Source organism: Stegodyphus dumicola, chromosome 9, assembly GCF_044657685.1.
Source record: "Stegodyphus dumicola isolate Sdum_Otavi_A_Nest chromosome 9, ASM4465768v1".
NCBI classification, from domain to species: domain Eukaryota; kingdom Metazoa; phylum Arthropoda; class Arachnida; order Araneae; family Eresidae; genus Stegodyphus; species Stegodyphus dumicola.
The window spans coordinates 159,748,284-159,766,858 of record NC_140776.1 but is presented as its reverse complement, the minus strand read 5'-3'; the positions used below and the strand labels follow the sequence as shown (position 1 = coordinate 159,766,858).

The 18,575-nt window shown below is 30.2% G+C and overlaps 1 protein-coding gene across 1 annotated transcript in view; it reads left to right on the top strand.

Annotated features, from left to right (window-relative positions):
• Positions 1-1,903: 1,903 nt before the first annotated feature.
• Positions 1,904-18,575, top strand: part of LOC118188812 (uncharacterized) — a 28,964-nt gene continuing 12,292 nt past the window's right edge. The window contains exon 1 of the mRNA XM_085824275.1: positions 1,904-2,082. The gene's annotated coding sequence lies outside the window, so the exon portion shown is untranslated. The remainder of the gene's footprint in view (positions 2,083-18,575) is intronic.

The following is an 18,575-nucleotide window of genomic DNA, read 5'->3' as shown; positions in this document are numbered from 1 at the left end:
AAAGCTAACGTATTACTATAGTAATTTTATGAAACTTTTCACAACCATTCTGTGAAATATTGTAAATTAAATGGACTAAAATTTTATTTTTATGTATATATCCATTATTTTTCAGACATCCATTACTTTCCTATAAATGAAAAGAGAAAAAGTTCTTGACAAAAGGCTAGTGCATGCATTCAGTCAGACATTTTACTTTATCTCTTAGTTTTAATACCTTAACAAATATAAGTGACAAAAAGTAAAATTAAAATATTGATAAATATTTTTTCGGGAACATATCTAGTGATCCTGAAATTTAACTGGTATTTAACGCAAAAATGTAAAAAAATAAAATAAATAAATAAATAAATAAAAATATATATTTTGATAGTATATTTATCACCCGTTTCTGTCATTTGAAATAGTACACTTTTAAATAACACGAATAATAGATTTTAAAGGTTGGGTTAGGTTAGGTTATTTAATTACGGCGAAGCCTCGAGGGCTATCTGCCTAAGGGAAGGAATGCCTTCGTCGAGAACTTTCTAAGGGAAACTGGCTCGTATACACGTTACACATGGGGAAAACCACGAAAACACCCATGCAGCCAGCCCGTTCGCCGGATTCGAACCTCGGTCCGAACTACCAGTGTTCAGCGACTTTACCGCTCGGTCGCTGGGGGGCAGATTTTAAAGACTTCATCGAATTTACTCCTTAATCGATTGTTTCTTTTATCTATGCAAATTTCATTTGTTTCTTTTCATGTTTCTTTCCCAAAATATAGTCAGTTTCCGATTTACCGCGGCTGGATTAGCTAGGCCTTATCTTAAAAAGGAGGAAAAATCAGGTTTTTTCTGCAGAAACATTAGCGTCAAACAAAACTGTCTATGGAAAATACTCACACACATGCATACACACTCACAAAATTGGGAAAAAGGGTAAAATGCATGGAATAACATCAGTGATAGCAGACGACCTCACAATATGTGGGAGTAATATAATTTAATTGTACATAATGCGGAATTCATAAATAAAATTTGTTTATTATATATTCCATATTTGTAAAGCTTAAAATTTGACGTTCTTACGCGAGTTTGTACTTAATTACACTATCCAATGTCTCTTGTAAATATTGCTCTTTACTATTTTCATATAATGGCGCGAATAATGAATTCATTAATGAATAACTTAATGACACGAAACTTAAAGTTTTCATCTGTTAATGATGTTTAATCTTCTGTTATTCACCCTGGGTTCTCTTTGTTTTGAATAGTGATTTAATTTATGTAACTAAATTAACTTCACCGGATTGAACTACTTGAAAATACAGTAATTTTGTTAATTATAAAAGTATGGGTTATTCCTCTTTTTTGTGGTTTTTTTTTAACTGCAGTCGAGTTAACCTTGCTTTTATGCTAACCTAAACTTTGTTTACGGCATTATCCCGTCAAATCGAAAGTTGGTTGTGCTTGACAAAGTGCACTGAATCAGTTGGAAATTCTGCAGTAGAAAAACCTCGATTCTTATGAAAAAGACAGCAAATCATTTATTGGAAAAAATCGCTTTGATTCATTCTTGCGAGTTTTAAGAAGGGAAGATTTCCTTTTCACCTTACTAATTTCAAACTATTTCCAACTGCTTACCGTTTTAAAGATAATGAGATACTTCATATCCGACTATCAGTGTGCGTCCGTACTTGTGCGCTTTTGGGGGGCGGAGTTTAATTGCCCGCGCTCCTCCCCATCATCTCACGTGACGTAATAGGCACCTGAATCCACAATATTGTCAGGTCTGTCCGAATTTAAATGCCCCATCCGCATCCTTTTGCTGTTGCACCTATGATGTCGTGCTGGACGCTGAGCTATGTATTTACTTTGTGACAGGTGAGAAGTGTATGGGTAAAAAGAGTACAACTAACTGACTGGGAAATAAATACTTCTTGAATGTCCATAATGTGAACAGTAGAAAACAGAGAAAGCTCCATCTCTAAGTGTCCCAGAGGGGAGTGAAGCTTAAGAAGAGTAGCAGGAAGAATCTTATGACAATTTTGTTTGCCACCAAGAGTTGTAAATAAGTTTCAGACAAGTGCTTCCATTTCAGGTGAGTTGATGTGTGAGAATAACTTGATCTTATAACGAAACATTTTAATGCGATGCAAAGGAACTAACGACGAATATAAAATCGGGGAATATGAGCGAAATATAAATAAGTAAACACATAAAGAACAAATAAAATTGTTTAAAACCCAGTGTGGTAAAAGGCACAATTTTTAACATGAGAAAGAAATATATGTATTTACCCCCATTTAATTCACTCCATTGCCCCCCCCCAAATCTTTTTAAGCTAAATCAGGGTTGATGCTTAATTTAGCAAGTGAATATCATGCAAGCATACAAGCATGAACGAAAAATGAAGTTAAAAATAAACATATTTTTAATTTTTGTTTTAAAACTCAATTACAATAATGCAAAACGAATGACAGGGAAAACAATCATAAATGTACATAAGATTCAAGGTAACAAAATTTAAAAAGTAAAAAGATTCTTATTTAAAAATAATGTTCAATAACATCAATTTGTAAACATTAATTAGTCAGAATTTTATTCATTATGAAATGTTATGCGCAGTAGAGTTAGCATGAATTAATTAAAATTATGATGATTATCTTTAACGTTGGCTAGAAAATAAATATTTTACTGTTTTTTTCAGGACTTTCATTAATGTTATAAAATAATTCTAAAGCTTAATTTTAAAAGCTTAAGAAAAAAATGTCTGCGTATAACTTTTTAAGCATTAATAAATGATATTTATGACAATATTTAACAACATAGATAAATTAATTGGTATTTAAGTTTTATAATTACTTTATAATTCTTTTTGTATATCTTTTTAGAAGTTAAAAAAAGAATTAAAGAAAATTGTGTTGACTTAGTTTTTAAAATTAAATTTTTTATAATATAGCATAGCCAATGTACTTTTAATTAAAATTTTGTCACGTGCGTTCGAGTAGTTCATATGATACATAAATTTATTTAATTCAGTTACAGTGCCTAACAGATGTATAACAAGTATGATGTATTTACTTTTTACCCTTTAAATATACTGAGAAATTTGAAATTATATTTAACCATCAAATATATTTCTAAGGGATACATACAAACACACATCTTTAATATGTGATGCACGCTGGTAAACTTAACAAAAGAAATAATATAATCAATTAAATTTATAAAATTCAAAATGTGCTACCTTTATTTCCTCTTTTTGTAGCTTGTAAACCTGTAGTTTAAGTTAAAATTAAAACCTTTTTTTTGTAACTTGTAGTTTAACTTAAGATTAAAACCTTTTTTGTAACCTGAGGTTTACGTTAAAATTTATATCTATTTCCAATAATTAAAGTTAAAAACAATATCATTGGATGAAGAGATTATAATATATTATAATAGAATATATTAACATGACGCTTTTGCAGCAAAATAAAAATAATTTAGTTCTTTTTTATTTACCAAACTTGAGAATGCTTCTGCCATTGATTTGAAGATTTTCGAAGCTTTATTTTTCTGCAAAATTTCGGTCTTCTGCTTAAAAGATTTCTAAAATTATTAAACACCATATTTTCGTCGTGCTCGTTTTTCCCAGATAAAGGAGTTGGTCTTGTAGATTTCATAAAAAATTACTCTTATAAGAGTTTTTCATGAGTTTTCTAAGTTTTCGTTTTCAAGATATAAATGGAAATCGTCTTGCAAAATTAAGTGCTTGAAAGATTCCTATAAAGTTGTTTATGTTTTCTCCGATTCAAATTAATCTACTAGATTATTTGTTTTTCATCACTCACTGTTCTGCACTGTGTTTATTTTCTTCTGTAATAAGAACCAGAACTGAAAACTCAGAAACAATTTTGTGTTGATGAGATTGGCATCGTTATCAATAAATTCGTACTGAATCTAATTCTTCATTTCTTATAAGAGATGCAAATGAAAGGTCTTGTGGCTTACCAATCCCTTTTTGAAGACAGCAGTGTAATTTTCTTCCTTAATTTATTGAAATCTGCAGTATTAATATTCCTTATTTTACAAGATATTTCTTATTTGTATCGAAATTTGTTTGCCCTTGCATTAATTCTTGAATTATTGTTTTATGCTGTAGATTAAAAAGTATGTTTCTAGAAAAACAAAATCTTAAGGCACAGTTACAATTCAAGATTTGTAATACGCAGATATAAAATATAGCATGCTAATTTATGCAATCGAAATTATATGCTGCAGATATTGTTATTACCATTTTAATGTTTGTCAGGTTTGCAATTTTTCTATGTCCATTAGGGCATTACTGGCGCTAAACCAGTATATATTGGAAGGAAAATACATAAACAGAAAGTCGGAGGGCTGATCGTTTCATCTCCGAAATCAGCAAACTCTCTTCGAACTCACAGACTTGGTTAATACTCATTACATTTATGTTCATTTATTGTCTAATTATCTGTTTGTGATTATACAATGCCATAATTTATTGAACTGATTAATCCAAGAGAGCTAATTGAGGTATATAAATTAACAACAAAGTTAATGAAAATCTACACATTTCTACAGTTACCAATAATTATAAATTTCAATATCTTTTTGTTTAATCTAAATTTTATTTTAAATCTAAATTTTATTTTAAATCCAGAAAACAATTATTTTACCATTTACTGTCAACTAAGTTACAAAGTTATTTCATATACTAAAAAGGCATTTCAGAAAGTCTCGAAATAGCATAACTTAGTTGGTTTCTTTAATTTCACATCATTATTAATTTTTTAAAAATTGTATAGTCATTTTCTAAATTTAAGAATTTGCCATTTTTATTTATCTACTTATATGCATGCTGACAAGAATATTTGAAAATATATCCACTTAACTTTCTTTAATGTGAGTAAATTATTCAAGTTTGTGGTCTTGGGTATATATGCATAATTTAAAATATGTGTTCAATTGACTGATTTGATATATCAAAATGCATTCAGTTATCAATCCTTCTGATTTCATATAAGCCATTCATGTGTTAAACTCGTAGTATAATAATTAGCAGCAATAAAACAAACTAGTTTTAAGATAAAATATGCCGAGAACACTATGTGTCTGTTACGACTAATCATTGTTAGGCTATATTATTACTTGGTATGTAGCAAATTACAGAAATAGTTTAATGTATAGTGCTTTATATTGTAAAAAATCATAAAAGAGAGTGCATGATGTTATTATAACAAGCTGAGTAGATGAAATTCAAATAATTAAAAAAAAAAAAGCATGCTTATGTAAACAGACTGATTAGATTATTCTATTTATTTATTATTCTGCTCATTAGATTACTCAAGTGGAAGTAGTCTGGTTGAACAAAGTCATTTGTTGATTGAAATAAGTAAAAGACAAAAGTGCTAAATTACTAAGACGTAAAATTACTAAAATGCAAACATTAACGAGTTAGAAGAACCGTTAGAAGCTATGGCAATGTTCGGATAATTATTTTTGGCCATCTTATTACTTCATTCAAGCTGTCAGGTGTAAAATAATGAGTATTAAGATTACGCGGAAACGCAAAATCGGTAGTATGTCGATTTTCTTAGGTTTAAGCACAAATTTCACCCCATAATAACATAGAATTTAATCTGAAGACGTTTCTGCAAGTCTTCGGGTTATTTGAAGAAACCAAAGAGCATGTTTGGCAACAAGAGAATCTCAGGGAGCTTTAGGTTTTACAGAAACAGTGATAGGCAATCATTTTATAGTAAAATTGCAATTGCAGAAAAAATGGGCACAATTTATCCAAATGGTTTAATATTTTTAAAAATTTATTCCGTAAAATGTGACGTGTTTTATTTTTTTTTTTTGCCAAATTTTCCAGAATGCATTTCTTCATCCCTCTTATATCATTTAGGATCATATATAATAGAACTAGATTTTAGTGCTGGTGCCGACTTTTAAACAAGCAAAGAGATCTTCTACAAGCTGTTTAACGAAATGTAGTATTAAATCCCAATAAAGAAAAGATTTAATCTTAAAACTGAGCATTAAAAAATATCTCAGCATAAAAAAAGTCATTCCTCGCATTGAAATAGCATTGCTACTACAGTAATGCTTGAAGATTTTTACTCCTTTCCTGTCAGAGGCATGAAAGAAACGTATTCCGAGATCCAACTGTCATCTGTCTCCCAAATATTACAACTTCTACATCAAACACTACAACTTCTACTGCATTCCACCACGGTAATAACAACGCTTTGAAGAAGTTGTATTAAGCTCTAACGAAAATGCAATCGAAGATAAATTTTCGCTTATTTGTACGAATTTTACGGTAGAAAGGTAAAGGTAATTTACGGTAAACATCTCAAATTCTTTTCTACTGAACTGCTATTGGTATTAATTTGCTTTCTGCCGTACAGTTATTAGTACGTATTAGTGCTACTTTTACTACAATTACTACTACTCTATGACTATGTGAATGTAAATTTCATTGTAAAGAATTTAAATATTTTATTACGCATTACTCTTATAATTGTTTGCTAAGAAGTAATACATGTTAAGCAAATTTTAACTTAACATGTTAATCAAGATTTTTAAAAATATAATTTATTACTTAATTAAATTAGTTTTTAATTAATAATATCACATTTAGTTAAATATAAGATATAAGAGCATAGGGCGGACCGTGAAAACCTGGTGATTTTGAAATTCAAACTAACAACATGAAATGTAACACAAAATTTAATTATTTAATATTTGTTATTCTATCAAACAGCAGGAAATATATGCTATTCATTATAATATTACCATACCTCTCTCTTTTCAGCTTCTAATTTTTTAAACAAAATGTTTTTCAAATATTCTTCCTCTATTCTCCCAATTTTTTCCCGTAATATAGATTGGCAGTATAGTTCACTTTTTGTAAGGCTATCCGAGAAGATGTGTAAAGTCTAAAAATATCAATATTGCTGAATACAAGGTAATATTACTTAATGTACGCTTATTAAGGGTATGCTCAACTGCAGCGATATTAATCAATCTGATTGAAAGAGCGATGCAAAACCTGTATTACAAAGCGGAAAATTGTTGCACAAAAGAAGGAAAAACATTTAAAACATGTTTTGTTAAAAATAGCCTGAACAGTAGAATGGCACTATAATAATAAATAGCAATGCACACCATGTTTTATGTAAAATGAGTAAATACTGAAGATACATTTCACGGTGCTGGTTTCGATTTTAAGGAGCACGGGGCCAGCTATGTAAGAGGGACGTTAAAATATAAGGTGTACCGTAAATATTGCGACAAACTTCTTCTAGGGGAGATAGGGCACATCATAAGGATTAAGAATTGCATAGGGACCCATGCCCAGAAATGTCAGGGGTAAGTGGCAGCAGAGGTAGAAGATTGGAAAAGAAGCAAGAGTGATTAATTTGAAACATTTATTGGACATGACTACAAAATGGTGTACGACAGCTTGAATGTTACAACAGATGCTCGAAGCTTGCACCATCAGACGCTAAACATGCCTGAGACGAACGGACCATTTGAATGCCACGAATTATTTGATCGTTATGGAGCCCGTTCTTCCCGACTTGCTTGACTATGTTCCACCATATGTGAGGCGCAATGTGTGATTCCAACATGATGGGACGTCTTCTCATTTTGGACTGGATATTCGTAGCCATTTGAACAGATCATTCCCTCATCAATGGTTTGGGCATGGTGGACCGGTTCCCTGGCCTCCACGCTCACCGGATTTATCGAGCCTTGATTTCTTTTTGTGGGGAGCCATCAAAAGTGTCATGTATAACGATCCTGTTGTGTCTTAAATGGATCTCGTGGCAAGACTCGCCTACGCAGCTGCTACAATCAAAGAAACTCCCGGTACATTTGAATATGTTTGGTAATCAATGGTACGTCGCAGGAGACACCATTTTCGAAACAAGTAGTGAGGGGGATGAAAAATAGATCCCTTTTAATAATGTTGAGCGAAAATGATTTTGGGGAAAGTGGAATGAACTACCTTTAGCAAATCCAAAAGTCGGTCGTCATCCAAAGAGGGTCACTCTCTGTGTCTGGTAAGATTGGAACAGGATACTGCATTATGAGCTTTTATCAAATAACAAGACGATAAATTCCGAGAAGAATTGTTCCTAATTAGAGGAATTAAAGACAGCAATTGAGCAAAAACGTCCAGAAATAGTGAAACAGAAGGGCATCGCGTTTCATCAGGACAATATATGGCCTCGTGTATATTTGATAACTCGACAAAAGTTGTAAGAGCTCTGTTGGGATGTTCTACTCCTTCCACCATATTCACCAGAACTCGTGCCCTCAGATTTACGTCTATTTAGACCATTACAAAATTCCTTTAATGGGAAACCTTCAACTCTTTTTATCGAAATAAAAAAATCATGCGGAAAAGGTTTTCGCTGAAGAACCTAATAGACTTTTCAAGTTGGACGAATTTTCAAGTTGTCTGAAAGATGGAAAAAGACTGTAAAACAGAATGGCACCCATATAATTTAATAAATATATATTAAAATTTAAATCTCCTGCGTTTCAATTTTCCTTCAAAATTGACATTAACTCTCCAGAAAACCCAGTACTATAATGGAAAACATTTAGCTAATGCCATTACAAATAGTCTGACTAGATTTGAAAACACGAGAAGTCAAGACTAAGACAATGCTTCATCTATGTCTGGATATTCAAAGAATGTAATTCAAAAGTATACAAACGAAAGTATGAGAACTATTTCCTTACTATTGCACTGTGCTTCTCATTTCCTCAATTTGGTTATTTCTGATGCGTATCACATTAAGTATACTTATAACCGCAAAAGAGTGATAGAAAAATATTATTGTTTTACCAAAACTTCAAGAAGTACCATTTTGCAACAAAGCATATCAAATTTGTACCCATCTCTAAGAAGAGAACTGAAAAACTTTGTACCACTCTTTGGATAAAGAGACACGAATCTATTATGATTGTGTTAGAATCGCCAAAACATTTGGTTCATGGGTTAGAAATGATGCAGAAATGGCATGATAAGGACTTATTTTCTGAGGCACGCTTGAATTGTTTCTGTTTTTGTGACTGCATTGTTTTCATATACGCTGCCATTAACTAAGATTATGTATCGATAGAGTTCACTGAAGTAATTCAATTATATGGGTGATATTTTAAGGGAACATTAAAAAACTCGTGAAAATCAAGAAAAGGTTTTCTACTCAAATTATTCAGACTCAGCTGCAGCTCTGAAGCAAGTAAACGAAGAAGAATTTGAAATTTCTCTTCTGCGACTGGCAATGGATTCGAATATAAATTTTTAATTAAATCTTAGATGCTGAGATCTTGTATTTAAAAGAAATGTTAAATTCGTTAAGTATTTTAATTTCACAAAAGAATAAATTTTCTTTAATTTGAATGGGAAGGAAAATGTTAGAATACTTTGAAATGCATATTCTTTTGGGCTGTGAGATTGTAGTATTAAATTCCAATTATCAATTTTGATAAAGAAAATTGCATCAAGCGCAAAATAGTTTAACTTTGATAGAAGCTTTAAATGTCTGCAGTAGAGGGATTGACCCTAATGTTTACAAACTTTTGAAAATCTTAGCAACATTACTAGTTACTACCTGCGTTGCAGAAAGATCGTTTTTTATGCTAAAATATCTAACATCTTAGAAGCTCGAATCCCGCGAACGGGCTGGCTGCATGGGCGTTTTTTTGTAGTTTTCCTCATGTGTAACGTGTGTACGAGCCATATTCCCCTAGAAAGTCCTCCATGAAGGCATCCCTCGAGGCTTTGCCGTAATCACACAAATCAAACCAATCTAACATATTATTTACAAAATATTTTAGTACATGTACGAAATATTTAGAAAGTACATGTGGAACAAGTAAATGGATTGCGTTTGTTGTAAGTGATAATACGATTTTCCCAAATCCATCTCAGTTTTGAAAGAGGGCACCCATGGAGGTAAGAAAGGAAGGAGTGGCCAAATCGGCATTAGAAGTGAAGCACTGCTCCGAAGCTTCGGTCACTAGATGGGGTGTTTTTTGTTTACATTCAGGAGCTCGCTTGACAGCGCTTTAATACTATTTCGACACACGACAGTTCAATACAAATTGAAAAACGGGACACTTCCGCATAAATGAAACATTCCTAGTATGATGGATAATAGCAATTTGTATAGTTTAGCGACATTTACGCAAAAATCACATATTGGTTATTTTTCGATAACTAACAATAGCGATTTTGATTATGAATTTGTTTCATAAAATTCTAAGCTGTTGAACTATAAAAATATAGATTTTAGCAAAAAAGTTATGCTTAAGGAATGAAAAATACCTCACCGTACTTTTAAAATTGTATAAATTTTTCGGTACCCTTAATACAGTATTCGCTACTTTTATTTTAAGTTCCAGACGCCAAAATCTTTTAAATAAAATTAATTTTTTTCACATTCACATATTATTGTAACATGTACTTTTTAAAATTAGTGTAAATTACTTTACTGGAAAAATATAGTGAATGCATAGAAATTAAAGATTTGCACATGCCGGAAATGAAAAATATGAAATATGTATGCGTATTTATGCATGTGCTTCCAAAAAGCATGTATCTGCTTTTAACAAAATACGTAACTATGTATTAAATTATTTATAAATGTATTTGAAATGAAGGCTTTATTCATTCATAAATAACTATGGAAGTTACGTAACTATGTATTAAATTATTTATAAATGTATTTGAAATGAAGGCTTTATTCATTCATAAATAACTATGGAAGTTACTGTGAAGAAATCTAATTATTAAATGTATCTAAATTTATAATGATTATAAAAATTATCTAAATATATAATAACCTTAACACTGAATTGTAAACATAAACTGACATCCTGTTGACAAATACATTATAAAACTATTTAAGCAAGAAGTGTTCGTACTGGAAAGTAATCTGTTAAAAGGTATTGTAAAGCAATTTCTATGAGATGCGTATTTAAGAAAGTAATAAAGAAGAGTTTTGGAATATGTATTGTTGAAATTAAGGGTAAAAAAATCTAATAAGTATAATTAAAAGAATTCTTCCCCTTACATTTTATAATAAGTCAGTTACAAGTTTTAAATAATATTTAAAAAATAATCCTTACTTTATTCTTTTTCAGAAATATACTGAGAGAAAGTTAAGTACTATTTAAAGTATTTCGCTATTCAATTAAAAGGTGCTCCAATTTGAAATGGACCGAATAGAGCAGTAATTATAAACTGACTTATAGTTTTCGATTTAAAAGATGCCTGAGAAGCTAAAAAATCATGTCATATTTGAGAAAGTATTTTAGGAAGAAGCTCTATAAATAGAAGAGAAATAATGCATAATTTTCATATTACAATAAACTTTGATCTTAATTTTTGTAATCCTTAACCGAATCAAATCGAATTACCTTAAATTTTTTTCCTAATGTAATTAACGAAAACTTGTGAAAATATTTCAAATTAAACCATTCTGAGCAAACTGTTCTGCGAAAAGTATAGCATTTAATTCCGTTCAGAATGAAATGTTGTTTAAAAATGTAGTCTTTTCATATACCAGGACTCTGAAGTATTGTAGAAAAATAAAATATATACATTTATATGCATATTTAGGACGTAATTATAAAATATTTACATCCGATCGTGTCCCGATCCATTGAACTCAATGGTAAATTACACAATGTTTTGGTCACCAAAGAAGAGATCGCCAGTGCTTCAAATCAGGGTATGGGGAAACCGCTTTAGGGCCACTCCATCTAACTTCCTCAACAACCTCGAGAGGACTTTCGGCTCGGAGTCGCTAACCACTATCGCGGTTGTGAGATCGAATGAACATTAGTAAATTAGTTGACGTAAATTAGAAAACTGGTTATAGGAATATTTTTGGTCTGATAAAGTAATGTTAAATATTTTTGTATTGTTGATTAGTTTTTTAAATTAAACTTTGATCATTAATAGCATAGTAATACAGATGCAATTGAATGAATGTCATGTATTATACTTAAATAACCTTATATAATTTCAAATATATGATTTTTAAATTGAATTACATTTTTAAAAGGCAAAATTATGAATGAGAAAAATTGCGAACGATAGTTTTGCTGTTATGATGGTTATTGCAGCCCCCAAAATTAAATTCTAAGTAACAAAATTAAATTCTTATTAAATTTTAAGCAAATTATATATTTAAAGTTGAATCTTTCACAGCAGAAAATTTATTATTGTTCTGAATTCTTCTACAACAGCGTGAGCCAATGTTTATGTTTATGATATTAGTAATTTTAAAGAGAGAGAGAGAGGAGTTATAAAAATATTTCAAACAAGGGACGATAACCCAAAAACGTTTCGAAAACAGTGGTTTATGCAAAATTTGAATCTTATGAAATTAAAAATAAATACAATCAGCTCCCATTTAATCGAGCTGTGAATGAACCATCTCTGTCTACGAAATGATAAAAAAGGTTTAGATTCTTTATTGTGAAACGAATGGAAAAAGTACTATCACAGATCATTAGCATAATAGACAACTGTCTATGGATGTAGTAAGAAACAGAAAAGTGCTAGGTATAAAAGCAGTGATAGCAGATGATGTCATAGTATTTGGAGTTACTTTTAATCGCAAGCCGTATATAATTTAACTATAAGTAATTTGGAATATATATACATTTATAAACTAAAGTAAACTCTACTCAAACATAAAATTCGGTCAAGTATATAATCATTAATCTTCTGTTATGTCTTGGCTTCTATTGAAATATAAGAGTAGCACCGAAGAAAACATTGTTCTTTTTTCCTTATACAGGTTTTAACTTAATTAACCAAATGAGCATATTCTACAGATTAAACTGCTTGCAAATACGAGTAAATTGTTAAAAGCGTTGCGATTTCTAGCAAATCGCTTAAAAATGCAAATAAAAACACTGCTGTTTTGTTTTGAATGCTGATTTTAATTTATTTAACCTATGGGTTCGTGCAGATGTCTTTAGTAACTGTTCCAGGTAGCAGAAGCTACCTGGAACAGTTACTAAACAGTCTAAGACTGAAAAGTATCTGTACATTAATTTATTAAGCAATTAAATTTTTTAATTTACTTTTCAATATTATTTTTAGAAAATTAGCAACTGAACATCTGTCTTGCATAAAACTTTTAGTAAATAAATAAATAAAATTACTCATTTTACATTTATGAGTTTCGACGTCAATGAGATCAGATCAGTAATCTTCAAACTTTGTCAACTCAGAAAACGAATAAAATTATAATGTGTTTTGCCATTTTTTTAAATACTTGTGTAGAACCCCTCCTATCTATAGTAAAGATATTAATTCTATCTATAGTTAAAGATTTAAAATAAAAAAAAAATTAAAAAAAACATTAAAGAGCATTAAATGAATTTATCAATGTTGAGTGCTTTTATTTCAGAAATGAAAGTCATAATTGATCATCTAAATTCTCGAATTCTATGAATGATTAAAAATTCGATTAATGCTATTTAAAAGACTCGCAGATTTTCCTCGTTCAGATCTTTCAAATTGTTACCTAAAAATCGCTAAACGTTTTAATCCGATACTTAAGGAAGATAAATTTTATTAACGTCCAATAAGTGTTTACTGAAAATTAAAAAAAAAAAAAAAAAAAAAAAAAAAAAAAAAAAATTTCAAATTTCAAATTTGGTTTTCCACATGCTCATATTCGTTGGAGGATTACGTTATTCAAAATTCGATGACTCTATGTACCGTTGTTTTATCACAATACGAGAAATATACATACATTTATGCAGATTTTTCATTATTTAATTTCTTCAAATATAATGCAGGACTCTAACATTTTGTGGCAACAGTTTGAAAAGTGAACCGACATTTATGAGTCCGACGCAAAATGCCAAAACGAAACTAATAGTCCTTCGGGATTCAAATCCCTTTGGACTAAAAATTAAAAAAAAAAAAAAAAAAAAAAAAAAAAAAAAAAAAAAAAACTGAAATGTTTCAGATTTTAAATTACGTCCAAAGGGGCGTTTTTTAACATTTTGTGTGTTACCTTTCTTTATTAAATATCATGTTCCTCGCACTTAAACCATATGATCCAGTGCAACAGCAATATCGCAAAATAGTTTTAAAACGAGCATATCTTTAGAATTTCCGATACAGAGACTCACGCGCTGGAGATAAAAATGTTTTTTCTGCACAACGTTGCCATTGCTCGCTTTGAAATCCTTGAGTTTGTTAATCAAAAATTCGTCAAAGTTTCAAAAAATAGGAAATCGATCATAAAACAAATTTTAAATTTCAAATTTGGTCTTCCACATGCTCATATTCGTTGGAGGATTACGTTATTCAAAATTCGATGACTCTATGTACCGTTGTTTTATCACAATACGAGAAATATACATACATTTATGCAGATTTTTCATTATTTAATTTCTTCAAATATAATGCAGGACTCTAACATTTTGTGGCAACAGTTTGAAAAGTGAACCGACATTTATGAGTCCGACGCAAAATGCCAAAACGAAACTAATAGTCCTTCGGGATTCAAATCCCTTTGGACTAATAATAATAATAATAATAATAATAATAATAATAATAATAATAATAATAATAATAATAATAAAAGCGTTTCTTGCAATTTTAGAAAACATTAATTAATAGTATGATCTCGTGGTGGCTTACAGTGCCAGATCTTTAAATTTGAGGAGAGAATTTGGTGTTCTATATTTATGGTCATTCAAATTAACTAAATGTTTATTCATTTAATTCTTGGTTTTGGAGAATATGAATCACTAGTATTACCTCGTGGCGGCTTACTGTGCCAGATTTTTAATTTTATGCACAAAATTTGACGTTCTGTATTTATGTTCATTTATATTAACACCTGAAATAATTTTCTCTTTTCCTCTGTAGTTGTTTAGATTCATATAGCTGTAATAAAACTTGAACTTTTTCCCTCATATTTTATTAAATTATATTGAGCAAATGAACCTCAAAATAGGAGAGCTTTAATTATGTATTTCATTTACTGAACTTCATTTGTGTTTTTTAATTAAATGTAGGTGCGTTTGTGAAAATTCTATTCAGTTTTTAATGTTAAGTCATTTTTCCTTCTTCGTTTTGTTCTTATTTGAAGGATTCAATAGATTTCGAGAAAATTCTAGTATTTTGATTCAGAAAATTTAGTTTTCATTCTATGTCTAATTATTTCGTTATAATTTTATTCATAAAATACATCCAGTTAAAATTATTTTATGAAACGATAGAAATGAAAAGATTATTTAATTAATTATTATGTTTTTCGTTTCAGATAGTATTAAAAAATTCTTTCGAATTTAGGCTTTAGAGTAAGGAACACATCGCAAAGCCTGAATGAATATGCATTTAGAACAGTCAACTGTGCTATGAACCAGTTGTTAAATTATTATCTGTGCTTAAAATTTATTTACATACGTAAAACAATCTCCATGGGTATAAAGAAGTTAAATTATTTGAGTCTTACCACTTGCTGCTAAACACAGTTGAAGCGTTAAACAGTAATTTTAAACGTATAAATCTGGTTGTGATCAATCTCAGTCATGATTTTAACAGTATGAGCATTTAAAATATTTCTATTAACATTTAATTTCTAAATTAAAACTGCATGTATATTTTGAATATTAAATAGATAACTTTCCTTTTATTTATCTCTTATGGTCTTTTTTTAACCATTTAAAGTTTTATGTTTCTGATATTCTCTTTGCAACTTCATTTGTTAAATACTACGAAATAATTTATGAGCTATTTTTATATTGATTTATGAGCTATTTTGATACTTTTCCGTTTTGCTGGCGCAGGCGATAAAGTCGCCAGTAATGGTACAATTGATGCCAAACAGAATATCCTAGCTGGTAACCTTTTACGCCTCACTTTCAAAATAATTCGCAGCCATTTCTTATTAGATTGATTGTTTCTTTCAATACTGGCATACAATTATATAGAATTTATACCAGATAGTTCAATTTCATACCCTAAGGTTATTCCCGGTAATTAAGTCAATTAGGATGCAATCACACCGCTCACCCGAAGGCGAAAATATAGAAAAGGCAAAGGGTTAAATTCATCAATTCCAATAAGAATGCACTAGTGAAGTAAAGCACTGCGGTTTTAAATAATGTCTCAGTAAGCTATTCGTACGAATTGAAATAATTCTTGCATTTAAACTTGTATTCCATAGGATTTAATTTGAAATTAATGTAGATAATTACGGAGAGAATTAAATTTTTGTAACGTAGTTTACGGGAGATAAGATCACTTGGGGTCACGTGATACGAACCGGCGAATCAGGATGTTGAACCAAGAAAGCATAGTAAATTCTTAAATTAATGTCTTTTTACAAATTTATTGTTTTTATTTATTAGCTTTTTACAAAATTTTAAACCATATTAAAATGTTTATGCCTTCAAAATAAAAAATTCTTAGAACCAACATGTGTTAACATTTTTTATGTGTATACTGTATGCTGCCGCCAACAAAGTCTTGACAAAATTTGCACCGGCGAAAGGGAAAAGTACCAAGTATTTTCACGAAAGCACCTTCTGAGTTCAAAGAGATACCCGCCTGCAAACTGATTTTAAGTCTCGGTCGAGTATGAGATGGAATAATACCTTCTTTGGTCTAAAGTTAGTTTAGTCTTGTAAACCTCTTGCTTCGACATGCTGATTACAACTAAAAAGAGAAAAAGGAAAGTGAAACTAGCACAGCCACTGACAGGTTCAAACATATATATGTACTCACCAATGGTTGAGTGTTAAGGTGCTAGACACTGGTATTTCGGTCGGGGTTTCAAATCCCGACGAACGGGCTTGGCTGCATGGGCGCTTTCGTGGTCTTCTCTATGTGTAACGTGGATACGACTCAGTTTCCCTTAAAAAGACCTCCATGCGGCATCCCTCTTTTTCCATGTACTGCCTAACAGAAGAGCACGTAATAAGTAAACGAAAAAAAAATAAATAAATAAATAAATCTGATGTGTACACCACATGATTTCCTTGTGTTGGAATATTAAATTATAGGCATTTTTTCTTGCATTTCATTTAAACTTATTGGATTGAATTAAATCTACTTCGCCAACAGCCCATAAACCACAATAGAATAAATGCATTCTTTAAAATTCACTCTAGTATTTCTTTACCATAGCGACACTTTGGCGCTAGATTCACTTAACAGTATTAATAATTATATAACAGTTAACTTATATAATAATTATATTACGGAAACTAAGTTAACTGTTATATAATCCAATAATTATATAACAGTTAACTTATATATTTCGTTCATATTATAACTCATAATGCAACAAATTTATATCATTTAAAGAATAGAATTATCGTTGCCACATGTTGTATTCAAATACTATAATAAAGCTAGAATGATGTATAAAAGAAATTAAGCAAACAAAACAAAAAAGAACCAGTTTTTCACAGACGATTGAGTATTTCTCATTTAATTAATTCAGTTCTCACTTCGAGAGAAGGCAAAAATACATAAAAACTCAAAATATCTATATTAAAAATTCCGAAGTAAATCTCAGACACTTATTTCCTCGAAAAAATTCCAGAAAGAATTAGGCATGATTTAATTGGCAATAATAAATGAAGGCGTTATCTTTGTTGTTGCGAAGCTAAATTTCTCTAGATTGGCAAAAAATCCACTAGTCTGCTGTTTCAAATGTAAACATTCAATGGTCGCCATCAAAAAAAAAAAAAAAATTATTAGGCTTAGCGGCACTTAAACAATTTTAAAATTCTTGATAATTCTAAAAATATTGCACACAGATTTACTAAAGGCATAAAAACCTTAAACGGAAGATAAAAACAACATAATACAATCATTTTTAAAGCAAAAAATGTACAATTGACAAACATATAAGAGTAAAGAAACTGAGGTCACTGAGCCGGGTAAGAGTGGATATATATATAAATATATTTATATACGTTTCGTGTGGCCGATTGCAACCAAAATACGAGGTGCACATCTATATGTTATAGCAGTCCTATATACAAAATTTCAACATTCTGAGGCTACTCGTTTTTGCGTTATGCGAGATACGTACGTACGCACGTACGTACATACGTTCGTACAGACGCCACGAAAAATCTCTTCAGAATTAATTCTAAAGCAGTTTTATAATTTTTTTGAAGGAAAAGAGTCTTTTATTCTGTCCTTAGGTACAGGTATCACGCAAAAACATCGTTAAATTGCATTCGATAGCGGTCAAAATGGATATTTTCGTTGAAATATGCTGCCTGAAACATTTCGCGATTACAATACTTCCTTTTTACTTCGTACAAGGAACTAAAAACATACATATGTTTACCCAATGAGTCATGGTTGCATTGATTTCTTTACATAAACTGAGTAGCAAAATTCCGTATTATATTTGAATATAGTTCTCGTATTTAATGAAAAATATTAGAGAAAATAAGAAGAAATTCTGATCTATTCATTTTGCCATGTTTGCGTTTCCTAATTAGGAAATCACTTTTCGTTTATAGATTTTTAAAAATTTTCCACCTGTATAA